The following is a 26000-nucleotide window of genomic DNA, read 5'->3' as shown; positions in this document are numbered from 1 at the left end:
CCCCAGCTCCGCGCCTCCCCCCCAGGGATTTCAGGCGCGGTTGCACCGCGCACACCTGGGCTTTGCGGGTACCGGGCTCTGCTCGGCCCTCGGCTCGGCACGTGCCGGGAGCTGAGGCTACGCTGGGAATTTGCGTGCTCCTTTTCTCCCGCCAACTGCATTAAAGAACTCAGACTCTACCAAAATAGAGCAACAAGCCCGCATCTTCCAAATAGAACAAATCCGGTTCGCCAGTCTTCCCAGAGTATCTATCCATCAGTCTGAAGTGGGAGAACAAGAGCTTGTGAGTGTCAACAAACTCGAGGCAAGAGACACCTGCCACGTTCTCCCTGGGAGAGCGCAGCAACTTCCTTGCCTCCTAGATCCTCAGTTCCCTCATCTGTAAAATTGAGGTAGTGTCTCCATCACTGGTTTTGGTGAGAATTGAACGAGCTTGTGTAGGTGGACCACTTGCCTTCAGCCGGCTACACAATAATTGCCTAACAAACGTTAGTCACTAGGACGGGATGGTTTCTGTAATAGTCAAAACGCCTTGTATAAGCAAAAAAAAGCGGGGGGAGGGAAACATACATTTTGGGACTCACATAACCAGAAAGTTTGGATTCAGGGATTTTTTTTTTTTTTTTTTGGTATTTATTTGAGAGAGAAACAGAGTGAGCATGAGGGAGGAAAGGGGGAAGCAGGCTCCTTAGCAGGGAGCCCTGGGCCCTGGGGTGAGGGTTGAGGGGCGGGGGGACTAGGAGGCATGGAGGATCTGAGCTCAAGGTAGAAACTTAAAAGAGTGAGCCACCCAGGCATTCCATGATTCAGGGATTTTTTTTTTAATTTTTACTTATTATATGATAGTCACACAGAGAGAGAGGCAGAGACATAGGCAGAGGGAGAAGCAGGCTCCATGCACCGGGAGCCCGACGTGGGACTCCGGGATCGCGCCCTGGGCCAAAGGCAGGCGCTAAACCGCTGCGCCACCCAGGGATCCCTGATTCAGGGATTTTAAAACAAGATCTCTAGTGTTTTCCCTCTCTTCACATTCCCACTGTTTTTTAATTCTCTCCTTGGTTTCATACTCTCTCTGTAGGCAGAGTTTTTTCCTCTGTATGGGGCACCGTAGCCTCCAGGAATCCTTATCTCTTTTTTCACCCCCCAAGCCAGCTAATAAGACTCTCCCCCTCTTCTAGCTCCAAACAAGTAAACAGACAAAAAACAGCAAGGAAACTTGGTGGGCCATATGCAGATTTCTTCCCCACTCTGGAACAATCATCCTGGGCAGGGAAAGAGTCTTACATTCAGCTGGACCTGCAGCAGTGCTCAGCTCTGTCCCTGAAGGGCTAGGTGCTGTTTTTGAGAGAAACAAAGGCAAGAGAAATGTAGCTGAAATTAAATTTCTTTACAGCTTGCCCCCCACCGATAGATACCTGAAACATACAGAGGTGACCTTCCTCAAGGAATTCAGGGCTGCCTTCCAGCCTTAATGTTTCTCTTTTATTAAAGACTTCTAAAAGTAACCTTAACCCATCAAGGTCCTGAAAGCTTTGCTTCCAAATTCCTTAGAGACTTCTGCTATTTCCTAACCCCCACTAATTAAAAAATAGATAAATCAGTCACTTCTCACAATTCCAGTGCAGCTCTTCTGTCTATGGCTCTTGCCCTTGTGCTATAATGAAATCACCTTTTTGCACCAAAAACATAACTGGAATTCTCAGGGTGACTCAATCAGTTAAGCATCTGCTTTTGGCTCAGGTCATGATCCCAGGGTCCTGGGACTGAACCCCTGTCAGGATCCCTGTTCCACAGGGAGTCTGCTCTTTCTCCCTCTGTCCCTGCTCGTGCTCTCTATCTCGTTCCATATCTCTCTCTCTCTCTCTCTCTCCCTCTCATAAAAAATCTTTTTAAAAAATTCTCTTAGCCATTTGGTCACAAACCCAAAAACTTCCAATTTTTCATCACTGTGACTGGTAAGAAACCCACCAGACCCACCAGAATTACATGTAGGGAGTAAAGGGGAAGCCGTGAGTCCCAAAAGACAAAAGTCCTAAGCTGGACACTAGATCTGCAACCACGGCCGTTCTTCAAGTCTCCTGGAGTCCTGGCCAATGCAATAAGACCTAGGACAGAAATATAAGATACAAACACGGAGAAAAAAGAGGTAAGAGCATTACTTGCAATTACAATTACACGCAATCCAAATAAAGCAAATGGTAAATCTAATAGTATTAATAAAGGGGTTTAACAAAGTTGCTACACACAATTTCTTCAGGAGGCAGTATCAGTCTTTAAATTGGTAATAAATACCGCATGAAAATATGGTAGAAATCTCACAGTAGCAACAAACAAACCCTCCTTGTGCTGCAGAATGTAATTCTCTGCTGAAAGGGGCTGTGTACAGTGACCTTCCGAAGAACACAGTATGCAGAGGGGCAAATAATACGTGTAGAGGGGAGAAAACCGGTAAACACTACCTCAGCCAGACGATTAAGGTCACGATCAAAATCATACGGATAGATGGAACTGTCTTAGTTTTCTCTGGCTGCTGAAACAAGTTACCACAGACTGGATGGCTTCAAACAACAGAAGTTTATTCATTTTAGTTCTGGAAGCAAGATGTTTAAAATCAAGGACTTAGGGGTGCTTGGGTGGCTCAGTCGATTAAGAGCCCAACTCTTGATTTTGGCTCCTGATCTCAGGGTCCTGGGATCGAGCCCCATGTCAGCCTCCATGCTCAGCACAGAGCCTGCTTGAGATTCTCTCTCCCTCACCCTCTGCCTCCTCTTCCCCCCACTTGCTTTCTCTTTCAAATATTTTTTTTTAATTTTTAAATAAATAAAATCAATACTTGGCAGAGTTGGTTCCTCTTGGGGGCTCAGAGAGAGAATCTGTTCCATACTTCTGTCCTAGCTTCTGGTTGCCTGCAATCTTTGGCATTCCTTGTTTTGTGGCCACATAATTTCAATCTCTGTCTCTGCCACTACACGGAATTCTCCTCGTATGATGTCTACGTCTATGTTTTCTTATAAGGACACCAGCCATCACATCAGGACTCATTCTAATTACGACCTCATCCTAACTTCTTCACATCTGCAAAGACCCTCTTTTCAGAATAAGGTCACATTCTGAGGGTCCAAGTGGACAGGCCTTTGGAGGAGATACTATTTAACCAACCATAGTACCTTTGAGGTGGTATGAAAATGGAGCTTAGGGCAGCCCCGGTGGCTCAGCGGTTTAGCGCCGCCTGCAGCCCGGGGTGTGATCCTGGAGTCCAGGGATCGAGTCCCACGTCGGGCTCCCTGCATGTAGCCCACTTCTCCCTCTGCCTGTGCCTGTGCCTCTCTCTCTCTCTCTCTCTCTCTTAATAAATAAATAATCTTAAAAAAAGAAAATGGAGCTTAACCTCTGGTCTTCTCACCGAAACCCACAAGCCCTCCCACCCCCAGTCTAACTTTAGAAAAACATAAGGCAAATCTCAATTGAGGCATAGTCTATAAAATACCTGACCAGCGCTCCTCAATATGGTCAAAGTCAATAACAAAATAAAACAAGGAAAAATAAAAATAAAAAAAATAAATAAAACAAGGGCATTCTGAAAAACTGTCACAGCCAAGAGGAGCCTAAGGGACATGACTGCAAAATATAAAGTAGTATCTTGGGAATTGTGGAACAGAAAAAAGAACATTAAGTAAAGAACCAAGGAAGTCTAAGTGAAGCATGGACCACAGTTAGTAATAATGTGTCAGCATCAGTCCAGCTCCTGAAAGTTATTGTTTAAATAGAACCAGAGCCACTCCTCCAACTGCTGGAACAAATAAATCGAACTCCTAACACCAGGCAAAACTAACATGGAATTGAGAATTTGGGGAACAGGTGGAAGTTTTCCCCTTTGCAGAGAACTGCAAACAACTCTTGTAGCTTTTAAGTATCTTTCTTTGGCAATAAATAACAAGCTATGAAACTGTTTGACTTGCTTGTTTCTGTGGCAGGTCAAATTTCAGTTTTTATCCCACTGGGATGAAAAACACCAAAGCTCAATGCAATGTGGCCAAAGCACAAGCATTTCCGTGCTGTGGGAGGCCCTCAAAAACAATGCTTAAGGGGATCCCTGGGTGGCGCAGCGGTTTGGCGCCTGCCTTTGGCCCAGGGCGCGATCCTGGAGACCCGGGATCGAATCCCGTGTCGGGCTTCCGGTGCATGGAGCCTGCTTCTCCCTCTGCCTGTGTCTCTGCCTCTCTCTCTCTCTCTGATGACTATCATGAATAAAAAAAAAAAAAAATCTTTAAAAAAAAAAAAAAACAATGCTTAAGAATAATTTTGATATGCCATTGATACGACATTTATTTGTGAATTTTAGAAAAAACTTGAATCCATTAGAAACAGGTGATGTTCTTGAAGACCTTTTCCAAGACCTTTCCAAGATCTTTCCAAGAACTTTTCCAAGTTATGTAAAAGACTAAAACCTTTTAGTCTACTCCAATGTATTTCATACTTTAAAAAATCTAATAGTGACTCAAAAAGCATTTAGGAATAAAAAGAGGCAAAGATAAAGGGGAAATTTTTTTTTCTAGAAAAGGAAAGTAACAAAAAAAAAAAAGAAAAGGAAAGTAATGTGGGAGGGAGGAGTAGTTCTGTCAGTTGATAATCAGGTTAAACCAATACACAGCAGAAGACTAGACAATTCGATCAAGGGAACAGTAGGCAGCCAAGAAATTGACCTTATTGATTAACCTTTTCTTACATTAATATAATTTTTTATTATTTTAAAGATTTGCTTTATTTGAGAAAGAATGAGCGAGAGAGAGAGAAAGAGAGAGAAGGAGCAGAGGGAGAGGCAGAGGGAGAGGGAAAAGCAGATCCCTGCTGAACAGGGAGCCTGACTCGGGGCTCAACCCAGGGACCCTGGGATCATGACCTGAGCTGAAGAAGGGAGATGTTTAACCAAGTGAGACACCCAGGCGCCCCCTTTTCTTACATTAAAAGTCATATTTCTGAAGGTCCATTGGAGTCCATGAAGAAGTAAAGGATTATTTCATGAATGGTTGTGAAAAAGCAGGCTTACCTTGGACAGTGCTGTTTTGACTGACATTGCATTATATCTGCAGATCTGTTCAGAAAGAATGTACTTCATTAAGATCCTGAGTCTTCCAGGTTAATTATATCCCTATATTAATTCATTTCTTATCCCCCTAGATGAGTAATGTACTGACTTTGCTGCATATGTTTGACAAATTGTCATTATCATGTTCATATGTGGTCTTGATAAGAGATTTTTTTTTTTTTAAGTATGTGTTGAGGGATGCCTGGGTGGCTCAGCGGTTGAGTGTCTGCCTTGGGCCCAGGGTGTGATCCCAGGATCCAGGATCAAGTCCTGCATCTGGCTCCCTGCAGGAAGCCTTCTTCTCCCTCTGCCTGTGTCTTTGCCTCTCTCTCTGTGTCTCTCATGAATAAGTAAATAAATCCTTAAAAAAAAATAAAGCATGTGTTGAAGTTAATTTTATCTACTTTTTTGTCCCAGTATTCACTGAAGTAGTCACATTTTCTTCTTTTAGGATTTTCATGTCAGTTCATCGTAGCTTCACTAATGATTAACCATCACTGATTCCTGGAATAAAATTCCTTTGATTATGGTGTAGTATCGTTGGCATAGGGTGGTGAATTTATTACGAGTGCTTTATTCAGGATTTTTATATGTGCGTGCATTGGTAAGAGTCTTTTGTATATGGGCTCACTGTCCAACTTATGCTATTGACACCATTTAAAACCTTGTAGAGGGATCCCTGGGTGGCGCAGCGGTTTGGCGCCTGCCTTTGGCCCAGGGCGCGATCCTGGAGACCCAGGATCGAGTCCCACATCGGGCTCCCGGTGCATGGGGCCTGCTTCTCCCTCTGCCTATGTCTCTGCCTCTCTCTCTCTCTGACTATCATAAATTAAAAAAAAAAAAAAAAAAAAAAAAAAAAAATTAAAACCTTGTAGAGTAAGTTGTGAAGCTTTCTATTTTTATGCTCTATGATTATTAAAATATCATAAGAATTATCTGTTCTTTGAAGGTTTGAAGACATTCATCTAGAAGACCGGCTAGATGCCTTTTAGGAGCTATATTTTGTTTGAAAATAAGATAAAAGGGAAAAGTTTATATTTCTTATGAAATAAGAAATGAGTTGCTGGTCTATTCAGATCTTCTACTTCTTCTTGAATCAATCTTGGCCAGTGATACATGTTTGTAGATTGTGGCTGTAGCAAATAACCACAAACTTAGTGGTTTGAAACAAGAAAATTGGGGCGCCTGGGTGGCTCAGTGGTTGAGCCTCTGCCTTTGGCTCAGCTCATGATCCTGGAGTCCTGGGATCAAGTCCTACATCAGGATCTCCACAGGGAGCCTGCTTCTCCCTCTGCCTATGTCTCTGCCTCTCTCTGTGTGTCTCTTATGATAAATAAATGAAATCTTAAAAAAAATAAAGAAAGAAAAGATACAAGAAAATGTAGCTGGGACCCAGGCGTAACAAACACCCTGGCTCCATGGGTCCCAAACAGACCAGGTCCGGCCACTCCCCACTCACAAAAGCCAAAGGCAGAAAGACAGTGGTGGTGAAACAGGACAGGAATCTATTTCACTGAGGCCAACACCAGGAAGACAAGGGACTAGCTTCTCAAAGTCTCCAAAGTGCTGAAAATACTTCCAGGATTGCATAAAGAAAATGTGGGGCAAAGAGTGATGGGGGGATGCAGGTGTGCAGTAAAGATCAGGTCCATCATTGTCTTGGAGTGGATCACCTGCAGGTGGGGTCTCCCTAGCTTGGGGAAGTTTACTGTCTGATGGGGTAGCTGGGTGCCCAGCACAGGGTGCTTTGTCCACAGGGTCTCTTGCCTGAGGTTAAGAGATAAGCTAGAAAGACCTTAATCATTTAGAAACTGAGTTCAAAATGGGCATTGTTGAGTCCTCTTTCAAAAGCTTTATTGTTTTACGGAGGTCATCAGTCTGAAATGGGGTTTGGGGAACACCTATGTGTTTCAGTGGTTGAGCATATGCCTTTGGCTCAGGGCGTGATTCCCCAGTCCTGGGATCAAGTCCCACATTGGGCTCCCCATAGGAAGCCTGCTTCTCCCTCTGCCTGTCTCTGCTTCTCTGTCTGTGTCTCTCATGAATAAATGAATAAAATCTTAAAGAAAAAAGGAAATCAAGATGTCTTTTGTTCTGTTCATAGTGACTGTTGGACCTCACCTAAGGGTGAGGGCTGTTTGCCAGTTGAGCCAACTATGTGATTAATGGGTTGGACCTTTTTATTTCACCCCCAACCTCCAGGAAGAGGAGAAGCGTCGGAGGTTGAGTTCAATTACCAATGGTAATGATTTAATTAATCATGCCTACTTACTGAAGCCTCCGTAAAAACTCAAAAGGATGGGGTTCAAGGACCTGATGGGTTAGTGAACAGGTGGATATTTGGGGACGGTGGGCCCTGAAGAACACAGAAGCCCCCCATCCTTTCCCACATACCTTGCCCTGGGCATCTTTTCCATCTAGCTGTTTTTGAGTTATATAGTTTATAATAAACCAGTAATCTAGTATATATAAACTAGTAAGTAATATATAAAACCTGTATATATAAAACCAGTAAGTAATTGGCTTATATAATAAACCAGTAAGTAAACTGTTTCTGAGTTATTTGAGCTGCTCTAACAAATTAACTGAGTCTAAAGAAGGGGTCAAAAAAAGAGGGAGTCAAGAGTACATCCTCCAATCTATAGCCTGTTGGTCAGAAGCACAGGTGACAACCTGGACTTGTGATTGGCATTTGAAGTGGTACGGAGGCTTGGGGACAGGAGTGAGGGGACTGTCTTATAGGACTGAGCTTTTTATCTGTGGGATGTGACACTATCTCCAGTTAGATGGTATAAGAATTGACTTGAATTGTAGGATCCTGGGCTAACGTCTAAGAACTGTTTGATGGTGTGGGGAACCGCCCCTTACACACACACACACACACACACACACTGGAGCTGGGTACAGAATGCTTCTTATAAATTTATACACAGAGAAAGAGAACAAAACACCTGTTTTATCCACTTCACCCACAGGTCAGTAAGTAAAACACCTTGACACTAATGGACTGGTTGAGCTGTAGCTACCATACAGTTTCTCTCCATTCCAAGGAAGAAAAAAAAAACTACTTTTCCTATAAGTGATTTGAGCTCATATTGGTATATGAACAAAAAAAATAAATAAATAAATCTAGGTTTCCCAGGAGATCTCAGAATCCCCAAGACAAATGAAGAAGTAAAGTAATGGCTAGAATTCCTATGCTCTGCCATCTGATAATGCTCATCAAATAGTCCAATCATAAATCTCCCCCATCCCCTGCAATGGGGACATAAGTAGCTGTATACAGGTCAGAACCAGACCAAAACCAGACTTTGCCAAGACCCAGATGTAACTTGGGATAGAAAGAGAGCCAGAATACACACAGAAAACACAGGATCAATGAGAGCTAGGCTTTATTGCTTCATGAGATTTGGCTCCGGGTAAACGACCCTTCTTGTAGAGGCTGCTTTTAGGCAACAGGCTTGCACAAAGAAAGCCTAAGCAAGGGGGCACCTAGGTGGCTCAGTGGTTGAGCATGTGCATTTGGCTCTGGTCATGATCCCAGTGCCACATCAGGCTCCCCACAGGGAGTCTGCTTCTCCCTCTGCCTGTATCTCTGCCTCTCTCTCTCTGTGTGTGTGCCTCTTATGAATAAATAAATAAAATCTGAAAGAAGAAAGAAAGAAAGAAAGAAAGAGAGAAAGAGAGAAAGAGAGAAAGAGAGAAAGAGAGAAAGAAAGGGAAGAAAGGGAAGAAAGGGAAGAAAGGGAAGAAAGGAAGAAAGGAAGAAAGGAAGAAAGGAAGAAAGAAAGAAAGAAAGAAAGAAAGAAAGAAAGAAAGAAAGAAAGAAAACCTGAGCAAGGTACAAGACCCCACAGTAACCACCGAGCTGAATGCAAACAAGCTCATCCAGTGCCCCACATCAAAATAGCCACAGACCCTAACTGACCAATTACAACCAGGCACAGTTCCTAAGATTACCAGAAAAGGAAAAATCCCATATGTTCCCATACTCCTTTGCTTCACCCTGTAACTATAGCCCCTTACCACTGCCTCATGACAGACAATCTCTCCTTTGCTGTCCTGCACACTGCTCCCTTGCAGTGTATTCAATAAATTTCTTTTTCTTTTGTTCTGCCTTGGGTGAATTCTTTCAGGGCCCACACCGCAGGCCCCTACCCAATAGAGATGCCCCCAAAGGGCAGTTTTCTTGGCTCTGATGGGTAAACACTTCTCAGTTGTCTCAGTGGACCCTTCAGTGAGACTGCCAGATAAGGAAACATTACAGGTATTTGAAAAGGAGAAAAAGTCAAGATCTCCAAGGTTACCAAGTCTGTCCAGGATTCAAAAAAAATTTTTTTCACTTGAAAATCATATCCAGGGGTATCAGAGTGGCTCAGCTGGTTAAGCATATGCTCAAGCATCCCAGGATGTTGGGATCAAGCCCCATGTTGGGCTCCCTGCTCAGTGAGGAGCTTGCTTCTCCCTCTCCCTCTGCTGCTCCCCCTACTTGTGCTCTCTTATGCTCTGTCAAACAAATAAATAAAATCTTTTTAAAAATAAAATAAATGGGGGCAGCCTGGGTGGCTCGGTGGTTTGGCACCGCCTTCGGCCCGGGGCCTGATCCTGGGGTCCCGGGATTGAGTCCCACATCGGGCTCCCTGCATGGAGCCTGCTTCTCCCTCTGCCTGTGTCTCTGCCTCTGTGTGTGTGTGTGTGTCTCTCATGAATAAATAAATAAAATCTTAAAAATAAATAAATAAAATAAAATAAATGGTAGAACTTCACCTTGCCTATAGTGGGAAAGTTGACATCCTTCCCAATACTATCTTTTTTTTTAAGATTTATTTTTATTTATTTATGAGAGAGAGAGAGAGAGAGGCAGAGACACAGGCAGAGGGAGAAGCAGGCTCCATGCCAGGAGCCCGACGCGGGACTCGATCCCGGGACTCCAGGATCGCGCTGGGCCAAAGGCAGGCGCGAAACCACTGAGCCACCCAGGGATCCCCCCCCAATACTATCTTCATAAAGGCTTTTGTGGTAAGACTTGGTGATTGATTTAGGCTAACAAGGGGACACCCCTTGAAATAGGATGGAGTACAGACTGGTAGAGAAAGAGGGATGGGAAATGACCCATTAAAAGCACTGTGGTTCCTGTAGCATAGAATGAAGGCAGAATGGATGTAGAGCAAGCAACTGGAAGTAAGTGTTTGACGTGTGTGTTCAGAGGAAGCCCATGTCCCTGCCCAGGAGAGAAGACTGTTCCGCACTCACCTTGGGTTTGGGGCACTGCACCCCTCAGGTACACCCACATACACCTAGACAGGAATGCCTGCCTGCCCCACCCAGCTCATGCCTTGCTGAGACCTGATGTAGCGCCCTGAGATTTTAAACCTAGTTCTTCAGTGTACAAAGGTGTTGCCACAATCCCTTGTGATCAAAATAAACAAACTCCAGGCAAAGCCAGGAGTTAGCACCTGGGCCAGTTGCTGCCACAATATGAGCTCAAGATGTTGGTCACTCATAGGGCCAAGTCTCGCTCAGCTACAAAGGAGCTCAAGCCCCTAAACTGGCCAGGAGGTCATGGACTCGGGGCTGCCCAGAGGTGCAGGGCAGAACTGGACTGGGCCTGGGTTTGAAGGCTAAAAGGAGAAACCCTAGGGATTATTTGGGACAGTGTAAACCAAACTCACTCATTTCCCCATCAGAGGAGACCTTTGGACTCTCATCAAGGCAGCATCACTGAGTGGAAAGAGCCACCCACCTGTAAATCAGGAGACCTGGGTTCTGGCCTTGCTGCTGCCATTTCCTGGCTGCATGACCACAGACTGGCCACTTCATCTTGAATTTTAACATTCTTGCCCTAAATGATAAGAATAATTACCACTAAAAAAAAAAAAAAAGAATAATTCCTACTTGGTGGAGCCACTCTAGAAAACAGTATGGGGCTTCCTCAAAAAGTTGAAAATAGAGCTCCCCTACATCCCTACAATTTCACTACTGGGTATTTACCCCAAGGACACAGATGTAGTGATCTAAAGGGGCACCTATACCCCAATGTTTATATCAGCAATGTCCACAATAGCCAAACTATGGAAAGAGCTCAGATGTCCATTGACAGATGAGTGGATAAAGATGTGGTGTATCTGTATAATGGAATATTACCCAGTCACCAAAACCAAAAATGAAATCTTACCATTAGCAACGACATATTTGGAACTAGAGGGTATTACTCTAAGCAAAATAAGTCAATCAGAGAAAGACAATTATCATATGATCTCACTTATATGTGGAACTTAAGAAACAAAAGAGGATCATAGGGGAAGAGAGAAAAAATAAAATGAGATAAAATCAGAGACAAAGAAAGATAAACCATAAGAGACTCTTAATCATAGGAAACAACTGAGGGTTGCTGGAGGGGAAGGGGGTTGGGGGACACATAACTGGGAGATGGGCATTAAGGAGGGGATGTGATGTAAAAAGCACTGGGTGTTATATAAGACTGATAAATCACTGAACTCTACCTCTGAAACCAATAATACATTATATGTTAATTAATTGAATTTAAAAAAAATTTTAAAAAGAAAAAAGAGCAGTTCCCACTTGGCCTATTTGCATAAACTTTTTTTTTTTTTTTAGATATTTATTTTTTTGCTGTAATCTCCACCCCTAACACTGGGCTCAAACTCACGACCTCTGAGATCAAGAGTTGCATGCTTCACCGACAGAGCTAACCAGATGCCCCTCTATTTCTATAAACTTACTCAGAAGATAAAAGGATAACGTGTATAAAAGTGCACCACAAACTCCATTGCAGGATGCAAATATAGCCCTCCTCCTCCTCTCCAAGATATAAGGAGTCCTAGAGATTCTCTAGATTGCTCTTTATGCTTATCACCACAAATTGTCCTCCAGTTCCTCAACACCTTCAGTGATGAGGACCCTGTGATTTGTATCAGTGTCCTGGGGCCACTGTAACTAGCTGCCATCCTGGGGCTGCTGTAACTAGCTGCGTGGCTAGTTAGTGACTTAACAACACAGATGTATTATCTGACTGTTCTGGAGGCCAGAGGTCCAAAGTGGGTGTCACTGGACTACAATCAAGGTATTGGCAGGGCTGCATTCCTCCTGGGAAGCCTTAGGAGAGAATCTATTTCCTTGTCCTTCCTAGCTTCTGAAGGCTGCTCATGTTCCTTGGCTCATGGCTTTTTCCTCCATCTTCAAATCCAGCAGTACCAATTGAGTCTTTGTCATACCACATCACTCTGGCTCTTTCCTCTTCTGTCACCCTCTGCCACTTTTAAGTAGCCTTGTGGTTACATTAGAGCACCCTAGGTACCAAGTATAATTACCCTGTCTACTTATTAACAACTTAATTCCACCTGCATCCTTAATTACCCTTTGCCATATGATGTAACATATTCACGGATTCCGGGTATTCCGCTTACAGTACCACAGAAGTAGAAGACTCTTCATTATGCTGAGACATAATATGAAATCCCCACCTGCCAGACCTAATTCTGTTTTCACACTATGTGTGACTTCTCTGCTTCCCACATGAGAGCTCTGGAATGATCTGAACCAAGTATGCTATTTCTCTCATAACTTTTCTGTCCAAAAAAATAATAATAATTCTGTAGCTTCTTCTGGGGTGTGTGATCTGTCATTGACCCTCTTTATACTGAAGCCCCACATCCTACAAAAGTTGAGGTGTCTGGAACCAATGATGCATCCCTGGGTATGGTCTGATTAGAGAACCCCAAACTCCCTTCATTAGGAGGCTGGGAAGGTTGGCCAAAAGTGGACAATTTTTACCAACCCTTTTGATGAACTCTTTTGAAAAAAGTTTCATTGTAGGGCAGCCCCAGTGGCTCAGTGGTTTAGTGCCGCCTTCTGCCCAGGATGTGATCCTGGAGACCTGGGATCGAGTCTCACATCGGGTTCCCTGCGTGGAGCCTGCTTCTCTCTCTGCCTCTGTGTGTGTGTGTGTCTCGTGAATAAATAAATAAAATCTTTAAAAAAAAAGTATCATTGTAGTTCAACATACATAAATCAAAGTGCACAGATCATAAGTGAATAAGCTTATGATTATATTTATGAAATATATTATATATATTATATTTATATTTATGAAATAAGCTTGGTGAATTTTCTCAGAGTGAACACACCTGGGTAACCAGTAGCCGGATTAAAGACAGAGCATTACCAAGTACCCAAAAGCCCCCTTGTGGCCTTCTAGTCACTAATCTACCCAAATGAAACCACTATCTTGGCTTTTACCTGCATGCTAGTGGGTTGAAATGTGCGTCTTCCACACTCCGCAAAAGATAGGTCCATGTCCTAAACCCTAGAATTCATACATGTGACCTTATTTGGGAAGAATGTCTTTGAAGATGTCATTAAATTAATGATCTGAAGAAGACATCTTTCTGGATTACCTAGGTGAGCTGTAGATCTAATGACAAGTGTACTAATAGGAGACTGAAGAGGAAAAGACACACATGAAGAGGGTATGTGAAGACAGGGGCAGAGACTGCAGTGATGTGGACACAGGCAGAAACACCTAGAACCACCAAAAGGGGTCATGATGGATTCTCCCCTTGAGCCTTTGGAGGGAACAAAGCCAACATCTTGACTTTCAACTTCTTGGCTTCCAAACTGTAACAGAATAAATTTCTTCTGTTTATCATCAAGAGTATAGAGATACGTTATGGCAACCCTAGAAAACTAATACAAATGCAGATTAGCTCTGTTTTCTACTTATGTAAAAAGAATTTAGATGGCACACCTGTTTGTGTCTGACTTCTTTCATCTGACAGTGTCTCAGCTGTGAGCTTCCTCTGTGCTCATTTGCATAGTGGTAGTTGACTAATTCTCATGATTATATTCTTTTTTTTTTTAAGATTTAATTTATTTATTCATGAGAAAAAGAGAGAGGCAGAGACACAGGCGGAGGGAGTAGCAGGCTCCCTGTAGGGAGCCTGGTGTGGGACTCGATCCCGGGTCTCCAGGATCAGGTCCTGGGACGAAGGCAGGCGCTAAACCACTAAGCCACCCAGGGATCCCTCCTGATTATATTCTAATCCACTGTAAGAAAATGCCCTCAGGGGGATCCCTGGGTGGCTCAGCGGATTAGCGCCTGCCTTCGTCCCAGGACATGATCCTGGAGACCCGGGATCGAGTCCCACACCAGGCTCCCTGCAGGGAGCCTGCTTTTCCCTCCGCCTGTGTCTCTGCCTCTCTCTCTCTCTCTCTCTCTCTCTCTATGTCTATCATGAATTAATTAATTAATTAATTAAAAAAAAAAAAAGGAAAATGCCCTTGGCAGTGCAGGACATTTCCATTGGCTGCACTTCCTCACCAACGTGTGGGATTTCTTGTTTTGGCCATCCCAGTGTGTGTAGTAGTAGATTTTTGCTTTCAATTTCCATTCCCCTAGGGATTAATGAGATTTGTCATCTTTTCTTATGTTTTTTGGCCACCCAAGCATCTTTTTGAAATGTATGTTCAAATCTTTTCTGTATCTTCATATTGGGTCTGCTAAACATTGCCTATTTTTCTTACCAAATATGAGAGCTCCTTATATATTTTAAATATGAATCCTTTGTGGAATATGTATATATTACAAGTATGCTCCACTGTTCTCCGAGTTCTTACTCTCTTAATTTCTTTGGATGAACTTGAGGACTTTTTTAAAAAAAAAGATTTTATTTTTTCATGAGAGACACACAGAAAAAGGCAGAGACACAGGCAGAGGGAGAAGCAGACTCCCTGCGGGGAGCTTGATGTGGGACTCCATCCCGGGTCCTGGGGATCAAACCCTGAGCCAAAGGCAGACGCCCAACCACTGAGTGACCTAGGTGCCCCAAACTTGAGGACTTTAAAGGTCAAGAATTGGGGTGCCTTGGGCCTCCTGGGTGGCTCAGCAGTTGAGCATCTGCCTTTGGCTCAGGGCATGATCCCAAGTATGAGGATCAAGTCCTGCATTGGGCTCCCTGCGATAAGCCTGCTTCTCCCTCTCCCTATGTCTCTGCCTCTCTCTCCGTGTCTCTCATGAGTGAATAAAATCTTAAAAAAAAAAAAAAAAGGCGGGGAGGGGGCCAGCCCCGGTGGCGCAGTGGTTTAGCACCGCCTGCAGCCCAGGGCGTGATCCTGGAGACTCTGCATCGAGACCCACGTCAGGCTCTCTGTATAATGCCTGCTTCTTCCTCTGCCTGTGTCTCTGCCTCTCTCTCTCTCTCTCTCTCTCTGTCTCTATGAATAAATAAATAAATCTTAAAAAAAAAAAAAGAATTGGGGTCCCTCAGTGTTACAGTCGGTTAAGCATGTGACACTTGGTTTTGGCTCAGGTCATGACCCTAGGGTGCTGGGATCAAGCCCCACATTGGGCTCCATGCTTAGCGTGGACTCTGCTGGAGATTCTCTCTCCCTCTCCCTCTGCCCCTCCCTCTCGTACTCTATCTCTCTCTCTCTCAAAATAAATATGTCTTTAAAATAAAATAAAATAAAATAAAATAAAATAAAATAAAATAAAGGTCAAGAATTTATGTCTTAAGGGAACTACAATTCTATAAAAGAAAGAAGATGATACTTTCCATATAACATACAATGCCACACCCTTTGGATTTTCAGCACTTGGTTAAAGAGGGAGGAAGACAGCAGACATTTGTGTTAGCTCAGGAGAAGTTCAAAAGAGGATTAAAACACAGCATCAAAGATAGATGAATATCCCGTCCTCCATGCCTCCAGTCCAGATAGTTCTGTGCAGCTACAAATAGCAGCTTGGAGTCATCTGAAGGACCATGTTTGTAAGAATCAGGAAGACCTTCAAATTCTCTCTCTTTTTTTTTAAGATTTTATTTATTTATTCATGAGAGACACAGAGAGAGAGAGAGAGAGGCAGACACAGGCAGAGGGAGAAACAGGCTCCATACAGGGAGCCTGATGCGGAACTCAATCCCAGGACCCCAGGATCACACCCTGGGTCAAAGGCAGGCGCTAAACCACTGAGCCACCCAGGGATCCCCAGACCCTCAAATTCTTTTTTTTTTTTAAATATTTTATTATTTATTCATGAGACACACACACACACACAGAGAGAGGCAGAGACACAGGCAGAGGGAGAAGCAGGCTCCATGCAGGGAGCCTGATGTGGGACTCGATCCTGGGTCTCCAGGATCAGGCCCTGGGCTGAAGGCGGCGCTAAACCACTGAGCTCCCCGGGCTGCCCGGAGACCCTCAAATTCTAAGGCATCTTTGTAAAGGGTTGTTTGCTTGGCCATACCTGTGAGGTGCTACTGTGGTCTGAGGATTATTCAGATCAAAAATAACATCGGGCACCTGGGGGCAGGGACTTTCAGGGACCTGGGTGTTACTGAACCACTGAACACCAGGAAGCCAGTAGTTCCATTTGAATCTTTCCTCAAGAATATTAATGACAACTGAATTGTGTCTCCACCCAAATTCACATGCTGTAAACCCCCAATGTGATTGTATCTGGAGATAGGGCTTTTAGGAGGTAATTAAAACTAAGTGATGTCATAAAGGTGGGATCCTAATCTGATAGGACTGATGCCCTTATAAGAAGACCCCCATGCATTAGAGAAAAGGCCATGTGAAGACAGAGCAAGATGGCAGCCATTGAAGAGCCATGAAGAGGGTCCTCAGTAGAAAATGAGTCAGCCGGCACCCTGATCTGGGACTTCTGGCAACAGAAACAGTGAGAAAATTAATGTCTGTTGTTTAAGACTCCCAACCCATGGTATTTTGCTATGGCAGCCTAAGCTGACTGCTACAACAACCATAAAAACATCATATCATTACCCATAATTTGAAATAATGACATTTTCTTTTTTGTAATAGCATTAGCCACTGCCATATTGCAGGCTGAGTGCTTTCATCCATAATCTCCTAATCTTCACAGCAATCCTTGAGGGGTTCTTAGCTTCTTCAGATGGGTTAGTTTAGGGTTTGAATGGCTAACAATTGCCCGAGGGTAGGTGGCCACTAAGTGGCAGAAGGGGGACTGGAAATGACTTCTGTCCTGATTCCAGAGACAGCAGAAAAATAAAAGGTATAATTTAATATCAGAGAAATAACAGACAGGAATATTCAGCAAATGCATTGTGTGAGCCTGCTGTCCCCAAGCACAAAGCAATAAAAACGAATAAATTCCATATTTTCAGATGTGGAGATTCAGAAAAGGCATCCATCATCTCCATGTTGTCAGAAGCAGCCTCGACCCAAGAGTCTATGAAATGTCTGCATTTATAATGATCCCAGGAGTTTTGTTCTGCAAGGTGCCTCAAGTCTATTTAATCTAGGTCAGAGGACCGTGTGGAAGCAGCGAAGTTGGAGAGAGCTACAAGCAGAGAGTGTTAGTGCTGGAAGATTTGTAACAACACAGCCAGTAAAATTCTTGCATCCAAAACATTGCACAAGGGCGCCTCGGTGGTACAGTCGGTTAAGCATCTGACTCTTGGTTTCGGCTCAGATCATGATCTCAGAATTGTGAGACTGAGCCCCGTGTTAGACTCACGAGCAAAGGAGAGTCTGCTTGAGATTCGCTCCTGCTCCTTCTCTCTCTCTAAAATAAATAAATAAAATCTTAAAATAAAAGAGTAGGCCTTTAAAAACACACACACACACACACACACACACACACACACACACACTCACATTGAACAACTAGGTCTCAGAGAGGTTGAAAACTTCTCAACATCATAGGGAATTTAGAGCAAGAACTGGACCTGAAAGTCAGGTCCCTAAGACCAGCTGTAGTATTACATTTTTTTAATTTTATTTATTCATGAGAGATACGGAGAGAGGCAGAGACACAGGCAAGAGGGAGAAGCAGGCTCCCTGTGGGGAGCCCAATGCAGGACTCGATCCCAGGACTCCAGGGTCACGACTTGAGCCGAAGGCAGACGCTCAACCACTGAGGCACCCAGGCGTCCCCAAGCTGTAGTATTAAAATGACATTGTCCAATATCACACACACACACAACCACCCCACACAAAAATGCAATGTAGGCATTATTATTCTTTATTGATATTCACAGATAAGAATACTAAGGCTCATTTAAAAAGCAATGGTCAAACTAGGATTTGAGTGTAAACATGTCTAACTTCAAAGTTTACGCTTTCCACCAAGACACATGCATTTCATCTATTTCAAAATATCAGACATGATCAAAAGAGCAAGGGATTCGAGCTCCATTCAATCACAAACTACCCTTATTATTCAAAAGTAAAAAAACAGTACAAAACAGTGGGGTGAGTTTCAAATATTGTCATTTTATCACATTCAGATTCTATTTATAGGACTTGCTAAAAGTGGAATTTGAAGATTCTTAAACTATTTCAGTGAGCAAAGTAAGACCATTAGGTAGAATATAGACACACGTGATGCTTCGAATATGTAATATAAACATTTAAAAATGATATAAAACATTTAAAATCGAAATACCACCTGCCTGCTGGGCTGTTATTCCTGGCTCTGAAGTTATGTTGTCATCTGGGAAAATTTCTTTTCATCATCCCTTTGCACAGATGCCACCTGTGAGTCGGTCCTGAGGCTTTCTCTGGGTTGACTTTGATCAGTGCTTTCTGACCCAGCTCTCCTGGGAGCTCTGGACATTAATGAAAGCTTCTTGCAAAGTGCTCTTGCTCCTATTTCATCCACTCTGCTGGGCCACCACCCAGACCAGTGGCCAATGTGCTTGTTTGGCTTTCCTGGTTTCTGAATAATAGGTTTTGACAGCACACCCCAGGATGTTCAAAGACTTTCCAAGGAAATCTGTAACAAGGTCAGGTTTTTTTTTCTTTTTTCCTTAAGATTTTATTTATTTATTTGAGAGAGCATGAGCAGGTGAGAGAGGCAGGGGGAGAGGGAGAAGCTGACTTCCACTAAGCATGATACCAGGGCCCTGGGATCATGACCTGAGCCAAACGCAGATGCTTAACCGACTGAGCCACCCAGGTGCCCGTGACACGGTCAGTTTTAAGGGACGAATTTTCCAGACTCAATTTCCTTGTTAAAACCACTCTGCCTGAGAAAAACCCTATGGGCTGTTCTTTTTGGTTGCCTTTGCCCTTTCTTTGTTCAGTCTTTGTCACCAGAAAAGCCAGTTTCTCCCTAGAGTGCACTGCCCCAGGGTGTGAAAAACTTGAGAAGTGCCAAATAAAGAGGCAACCTGACAATTTTAAGCCCTGGTATTAAAACTTGTAATACATCTGTGTTGTAATATGAATCATAGTGATAATTCAATCCCAAAGAAAAATTGTTAACGCTTCAACTTCTAAGTTCTCAGGAAATAGGCATTTTACTTTTCAACTTATATTTGCATTTTTGTGAAGTATGACAGGGCCGTAAATAAAAGACATCCAGAATGAAAGTATATCACATACAAAGAGGAGGAAACCTATAAAATTTCTAACTAGTACATAGGAGTTTGTTCTTGTCTTTTTAAAATGCATCATAGTATCAAATCGTGATGGTGTTTATACTTCATGGGCTTTATTTAGGAAATGATGTAACTGCTTACTTTAACATGTTACTATTTATAATAGGCCAGCTCTTGCAACGATTTTAAATTATAATAAAAGTGTTAGGTGCCCACTTGAAAATGTGCAAAGGTCATATCGTTTTCCAGAAAGCTTTTTAGGGATACTCAAACAAGAAACGCTCACAAGTACTCACTGTGTGAAGAAAAAGATGTTCCAGGTTCAAGGCCCAATTTTTCCTGGGTTTGCCCCTTGCGCCCTCTGCTGGTGAGCTGAGTCTCTAAGCAGGCAGCGCGGTCTTCTGTTCGATGCACCCCCAGCTGTGGTCAAAATGCCCCACGTGGGGGGCCTGACAAGAGCCGGGCTGCCTGTGGCGGCTGCTTGGGCCCCACCCATGTAGATTCGCATGATCCCTTCTCAGCACACAGGGCACAGAATCACGGGGTCAGATAGGCAGCAGAACAATCTCCCGTCCAAGTGCTGAACTCATGTGACCTGTCTCTACTGACAGATCTTCGGGAGTTTCCAGAAACAGTAATAATGTTGGAATAATAATAATGTTGGAATATTAATAATAATAATACACAATGCCACTGTCTATGGTGTTTACTATGTGCTCATTGCTATTTGAAACACTCTCCATACATTCACCCACAACCCTATGAGGTAGGAACCTTTTCCCATTCTCCAGATGAGGGTTTTCAGCACTGAGCAGTGAAAAATAGATAGAACAAATTGTCCAAATCACACAACTGATCAGAGATACAGCCAGAGTGTAGACCCAAGCATCCCCCCCGCCCCCACCTTCACCCCATTCAGCATACTCACCACACTGTCCTTGACTCTTCATTGTGGGAAAATGAGAAACACAGGTGCAAAGACAAGGCAAAAATCTGTCATCTCGCCACCCAGAGATAATCACTGTGTGGATCTGTCATTTTATCTGATACAAAAGGAGACCTATTTCTGTAACATGCTTAGGACACTTAAAAATATATCTGGGTTTCTCTTGGTCGGTCTCCTTTGTCTTTATTCTTTGCTCCTGTCACTTGTGTGTATCAACCCTGGAGATAAACCAGGCAGATGTCGCTCTTTTTCTTTCTGACATTCAGCTTCTAGAGTTCTCTCTGAGTAAGGGCAGCTCAGGGGAATGAGGGGTGCCCCTGGCCTGAGGTCACCACCCTGCTCTTTCTCTGTAGCATCAAGTTCAAATGGGATGCAGGGGAGAAAACAGAACACAGGATCACTGATGAATTCTCGAAGCTTTGGCCACTTGTGCTCTGTCTCCTGTAGCAGATTCTGATGCCCAAGTATATCCTTTCTCTCTGGAGTCAAGGATACAGGATTCAGTCATGAGTCCTCTGGAAAGTCCTACCAGGGTGTTTGAGCCTGGAGCCTGCAGACCTGAGAGGAGGCAGTGCTTACCAGCACCCGGGGACAGAGCGGGCCCTGTGGAGAGGGTCACTTGATGGGATCTGTGAACTTCCACTGAGGCCACAGGTTGCAGTGACCCTGCAAGGAGGCAGCTGGAGGATAAATAGCCTTTGAGAGATTGAATACACGAATGGACAATGGCCAGGCCAAATATAAAAGTAGAGCTGCAGGGACACCTGGCTGGCTCAGTCGGTAGAGCATGCAACTCTTGGTCTTGGGGTTGTGCCTCATGTTGGGCACAGAGATTACTTAAGAAAAAAAAAGTAGACTTCCAATTCACAATCTACACCATTTGGACCAGGAAATCAATCCCTCGTGGCAGTAACCATCCCAGTAAGTGGCACTTGTAGGGAGTCTGAGTGCTATCTCCAGTAACAATCTAGTAAGCCAAACAATACCTCTATAACCATCAGCTCCAAATGGCTCTATTTACTCCATCCATCCCCACACCCCACACAAGCCACCGCCAGGGCCATCCTATCCCAGAGCTCTTAGATATTTATATCAGAGATTTTGTTCTAGAAACCTGCTCTCTGCCTGACCCTTTATTTTTTTTTTTAAGATTTTGTTTATTTATTCATGAGAGACACACAGATGCAGAGACACAGGCAGAGGGAGAAGCGGGCTCCATGCAGGGAGCGATGCAGGACTCGATCCCTGGTCTCCAGGATCACAACCTTAGCCAAAGAGACACGCTCAACCACTGAGCCACCCAGGTACCCCTAAATATCCTAATTTTAGTATGCTTTTCCTTGTTGATGTCTAAATGAATGGGGTCAGAGAAAGTGACCTGAATGATACCTATGCTTTGGGGTTTGTTGAGATTTCCTTTAAAGTCTAGCAGGTGGTCATGTTTATACAAAATGTATGTAAACTCAACAACAGTGTTATCTAATTGTTATATGCAGAGTTCTCTCTATGCCCATTTGGCCAACGTTGTTAATTTATTTATTATTCAAATCTTGATATCTTTAGCTGATTTTTTTTTTGTTCTGCATTAGTGATCACCCTACATTTGAAAATACTTAACATGGTATCTGGTTAATAAACATCCTTCCTTTCAAAAAATATAACTACTTTAAAAGGCTTTATTCCCAGATTGTTTACCCTGGCTTCCATGTTTACCTTTCTTGTCCAGTATTGTAGTTCTATTTTGCAAATTCACACATTCCTGATGTTTCTTTGTTTCCGTATGGTTGAGGTTTGTTAGCTAACGCATATGTTCACCATTTCCTTTACTCACTGAGTCCTTCTTGCGTCTCAGACTTTCTGTCTGGGACTGTTTCCTTTCTCCCTAAAGAACACCCCTCAGAGAGTCCTTCAGGGAAGGATGCTGGTGGTTCCATTTGTTAGAAAATATCTCTGGTTGTTGTTGTTGTTTAAGATTTTATTTTTAAGTCATCTCTACACCCAACATGGGGCATGAACTTACAATCCCAAGGTCAAAGATTGCATGTTCTACCAACTGTGCCAGCCAGGTACCTGAAAATATCTCTATTTTTTTTTAATTTTATTTATTTATTCATGAAAGACACACAGAGAGAGGCAGGGACACAGGCAGAGGGAGAAGCAGGGGAGCCTGATGCAGGACTTGATCCCAGGACCCCAGGATCATGACCTGAGCTGAAGGCAGACACTCAACCACTGAGCCACCCAGGCATTCCCAAATATCTCTATTCTTGAAAGATAACTTCCCAGCTCTATAATTCTGGGTTGGCAATTGTTTTCTTTCAGTGCTTTGGAATTAAAGATTTATTTATTTATTTATTTATTTATTTATTTATTTATTTAATTTAGGGGCAGGGAGGGCAGAAGGAGAGGGAAAGAGGGACCCACGCAGACCCTGCACTGAGCATAAGTGGACATGGGATTCAATCTCAGGACCCTGAGACTACGACCTGAGCCAAAACCAAAAGTCCCATGCTTTAACTTCTGGCTTTCCTGTTGCTGATCAGAATTCAGCTTTAGTCCACCTCTTATTTTTTTGTAGAAAAAAAAATTTTTTTTAATCCCCTGGTTGTTTTAAAAATCTTTACTCTCCATACTGGGCAGTTTCCTTATGTTGTATACAGCTATGGATTTCTTTTTCCTTCTCATACTTAGGAGATAGAGTGCTTCTTGCAAGTGAGGACTCATGTCTTCCATCAATTCTGAAAAGTTAGTAGCTACCATTTCTCCAAATACAACCTCTATCTTACCATCTCTTCTCTCTTTCGGGGAACTCCAGCTAGGCTGAGATCAGACATTTTCATTCTATCCACAGTACGGCTACCTTTCTCCCCATATTTTGTATCTCTTTGCCTCTTTTTTTTTTTTTTTAATATCTTTCCGTCTTTATTTGCCTGCAGTGTGATTTGATTCTACCTTTGTGTTAGGTATCTATTGCTACGTGGGAAATTAACCCCAAAACTTAGCATCTTAACATTTATTATCTCCCATAGTTTTTGAGGGTCAGGAATTCGGGTGTGTCTTAGCTGATTGGTTCTGATTCAGGGTCTCACATGAAGTTAAGTCAAAATATTGGCTGCGGCTACAGTCATCCAAGAGATTATTCACGAGGCTGTTGGCTGGAGGCTTCAATTCGTCATCAGGTGAAACCCTCTGCAAGATTTCAGAAGTATTCTTGCAACATGACAGCGGGCTTTCCCAGAGCAAGTGATCCAGAGAGAAAGGCCGGAAACCACAGTTCTGCTATGACCAGGCATCCAAAGTCACATACCATAACTTCTACTTTTACTGTGTGTTTTTTTTTTTTTTTTTAGATGAAAGGCATTAAATTCAGCCCATACTCAAAGGGAAGAGAATTATGCATCACCTTTTGGAGGGAATGCCAAGATTTACAAACATTTCGAACACTAAAATATTTTATTTCATCCATTATTTTTTTCCAGCTCTAATCTGGTGGATAATATATCCATGTGTTTCTAATATCAAAAATTAAATCTTTCATTTCGAGAATTCTCTTTTTAGTTATTTTAAAAACATACCAAGGCATTCTTATTGTCTCCTGTTCATTCTTTAGTCCCCTTTTTTATTTTTAAAAGAATAAATGCATCCGTTGAGCAACTTGCATCTGAGAATCTCCATATCTGAAGTCTGCAGACCTGATTTTGCTGGTTCTTACACAAAAGGTCTTTTCTCTTCATTTATTTTCTTTTAAAGTATGAGTGTATTTTTGACTGGTACTTTAAAACTAGAAGGCCTGGCTTAAGGGTGTCTTTCAGAAAGAATGTACCCCTATCCCTGCTAGCAAGCTATAGGTCCTATTGACCTGGGATATTATTAAATAATTTTTTGACTTGGAGGTTTTGGACTCTTCCAGGTGGAGTGAATTCCGACCTGAAATCCATGTTTCACATTAGATTCTGTGAACCCTGGAACCAGATGTAATTAACGTTAACATTTTGGGTGTATTTACTAAAAAAAAAAAAAAAAAAAGTAAGACTGCCTCCATTCCTTCTTCTTCCTCATTCCCCAGAGGTAACCACTATCCTAGAACTGGGGTGAACAATTCCCATCTGTATTTTAACATGGATTTATAGTATCATATACAGTATGTGTTGACATTTTTATGCAATTTGCTTTTTTCCCTATAGATCCCTCTACTGGTGGACAGGCAGCGCTTTTTTGCTTTTGTTTTTTATGTTTTGTTTGTAACTATTAGCAAACAATATTGAGGTGCATACCCAGGCCTTTATGACTGTGGCTAAATCCACACAGCTTCTGCAAGTGGTGTAAAGGATCCAGGTGAGAGGGAACGTTTGGGGCGGAGAGAAAAAAAAAGACTGTTGGGCCAGCAAGGAGACACCACCGCCCCTTCCAGGGGCGAATTCAATCTTCCCGCAGGTGGTGTTCCAAAGCGCCCGATTGCGTGGGGGGAGGATCGGGGCGTGGCTTTGCCGAGGCCAGGAGGCGGGCCGGGGGCGTGGCCTCACGGAGACCGCGGGGGAGGGGGCGTGGCCTCACGGAGACGGGGAGGGGCGTGGCTTTGCGGAGTCCGGGGTGTGGGGGCGAGGGGGCGTGGCCTTGCCGAGGCCCGGGGTGGGGCGGGGGGAGGATGGGGGCCGGTAACCCCGAGGGCCACTGTTGAACTGGCGGGACGGGCGCTGGCGGGGTCGCTCTGCGCTGGCCGCGGCGCCTCCTGTCGGTCGCCAGGAGGAACTTCTGCCTCTCGCAGTCGCAAGTGGAAACCCTGTGCTCGCGATGCGAATCAAAAAGAGTGGGGCTCTTGGCCCGCCGGGAAGTCTCGCAAGGGTCGCCCGAAGCCAGCTTTCTCACGTCACGGCTTTGGCGGCGTTCCTTCCAGCCCTCCGCCGTTGGGGAAGGAAAAAAAGGGAACCGTGACCCCGACGTGACTTGAACACGCAACCTTCTGATCTGGAGTCAGACGCGCTACCATTGCGCCACGAGGTCACAGCGAGCGGACGACTCGGCGTCGCTAAAGACCTCGCTGCGCCGGCACGGTCCCGCGGCTCGGAACACCTAGGCGGGGAGGCGCGGTCCCCCCGGCGCTCCCGCGCGCACCGGAGGGAGGAGCCCGCGCCGCCCGCTCCTCGGCTTCCGGGAGGCCGGCCGCGCGGAGCCCCGGCCCCGAGGACGGCGGGGGAGGCGGGGAGGCCTGCGGCCCCGGGAGCCCCCACCCGCCCGGCCCTCCGCCGGCTCCGCAGACCCTGGCGGCGGCCTCCGCGGCCCGAGGAGGTGGGCGCCCCCACGGCCGCAGGCGGGGCCTCGGTCCACAGGCGGGGAGACGCCGCGGCTTTATTATTTGCACAGCGTGCGTGGAAACATTTGCTTTCCGGAGAATCACAACAGTTCGGGGAGGACAGCTCGAGCCGTTGAAAACCCCTCCAGCCCGAGGTCGCCTGCGACTATCCTCGCGCGCGGCATTTCTTTTTGCAGGAGTTTTACTGCCTGGGTGTAATCCCGAATGCATTTCTGATCTTTGAATTGATTGATCCATAGCACGCCTGCGGAAAAGTACCCTACCTTTACACCA

At 44.2% G+C, this 26000-nt stretch overlaps 1 long non-coding RNA gene and 1 other non-coding gene across 2 annotated transcripts; both read right to left on the bottom strand.

Moving 5' to 3' along the window:
* Positions 1-10: 10 nt before the first annotated feature.
* Positions 11-20057, bottom strand: LOC140624920 (uncharacterized). Its single transcript, XR_012024353.1, has 4 exons — positions 19767-20057; positions 5048-5092; positions 1978-2105; positions 11-260 (listed from the first exon to the last, which is right to left on the bottom strand). It is a non-coding gene; the product is annotated as an uncharacterized lncRNA (long non-coding RNA).
* Positions 20058-25345: 5288 nt separating this feature from the next.
* On the bottom strand, positions 25346-25417 carry TRNAW-CCA (transfer RNA tryptophan (anticodon CCA)). The gene has a single exon. It is a non-coding gene; the product is annotated as a tRNA-Trp (tRNA).
* Positions 25418-26000: the final 583 nt, after the last annotated feature.

Source organism: Canis lupus, chromosome 3, assembly GCF_048164855.1.
Source record: "Canis lupus baileyi chromosome 3, mCanLup2.hap1, whole genome shotgun sequence".
Classification (NCBI taxonomy): Eukaryota; Metazoa; Chordata; class Mammalia; order Carnivora; family Canidae; genus Canis; species Canis lupus.
This window is presented reverse-complemented; position numbering and strand designations above follow the sequence as displayed.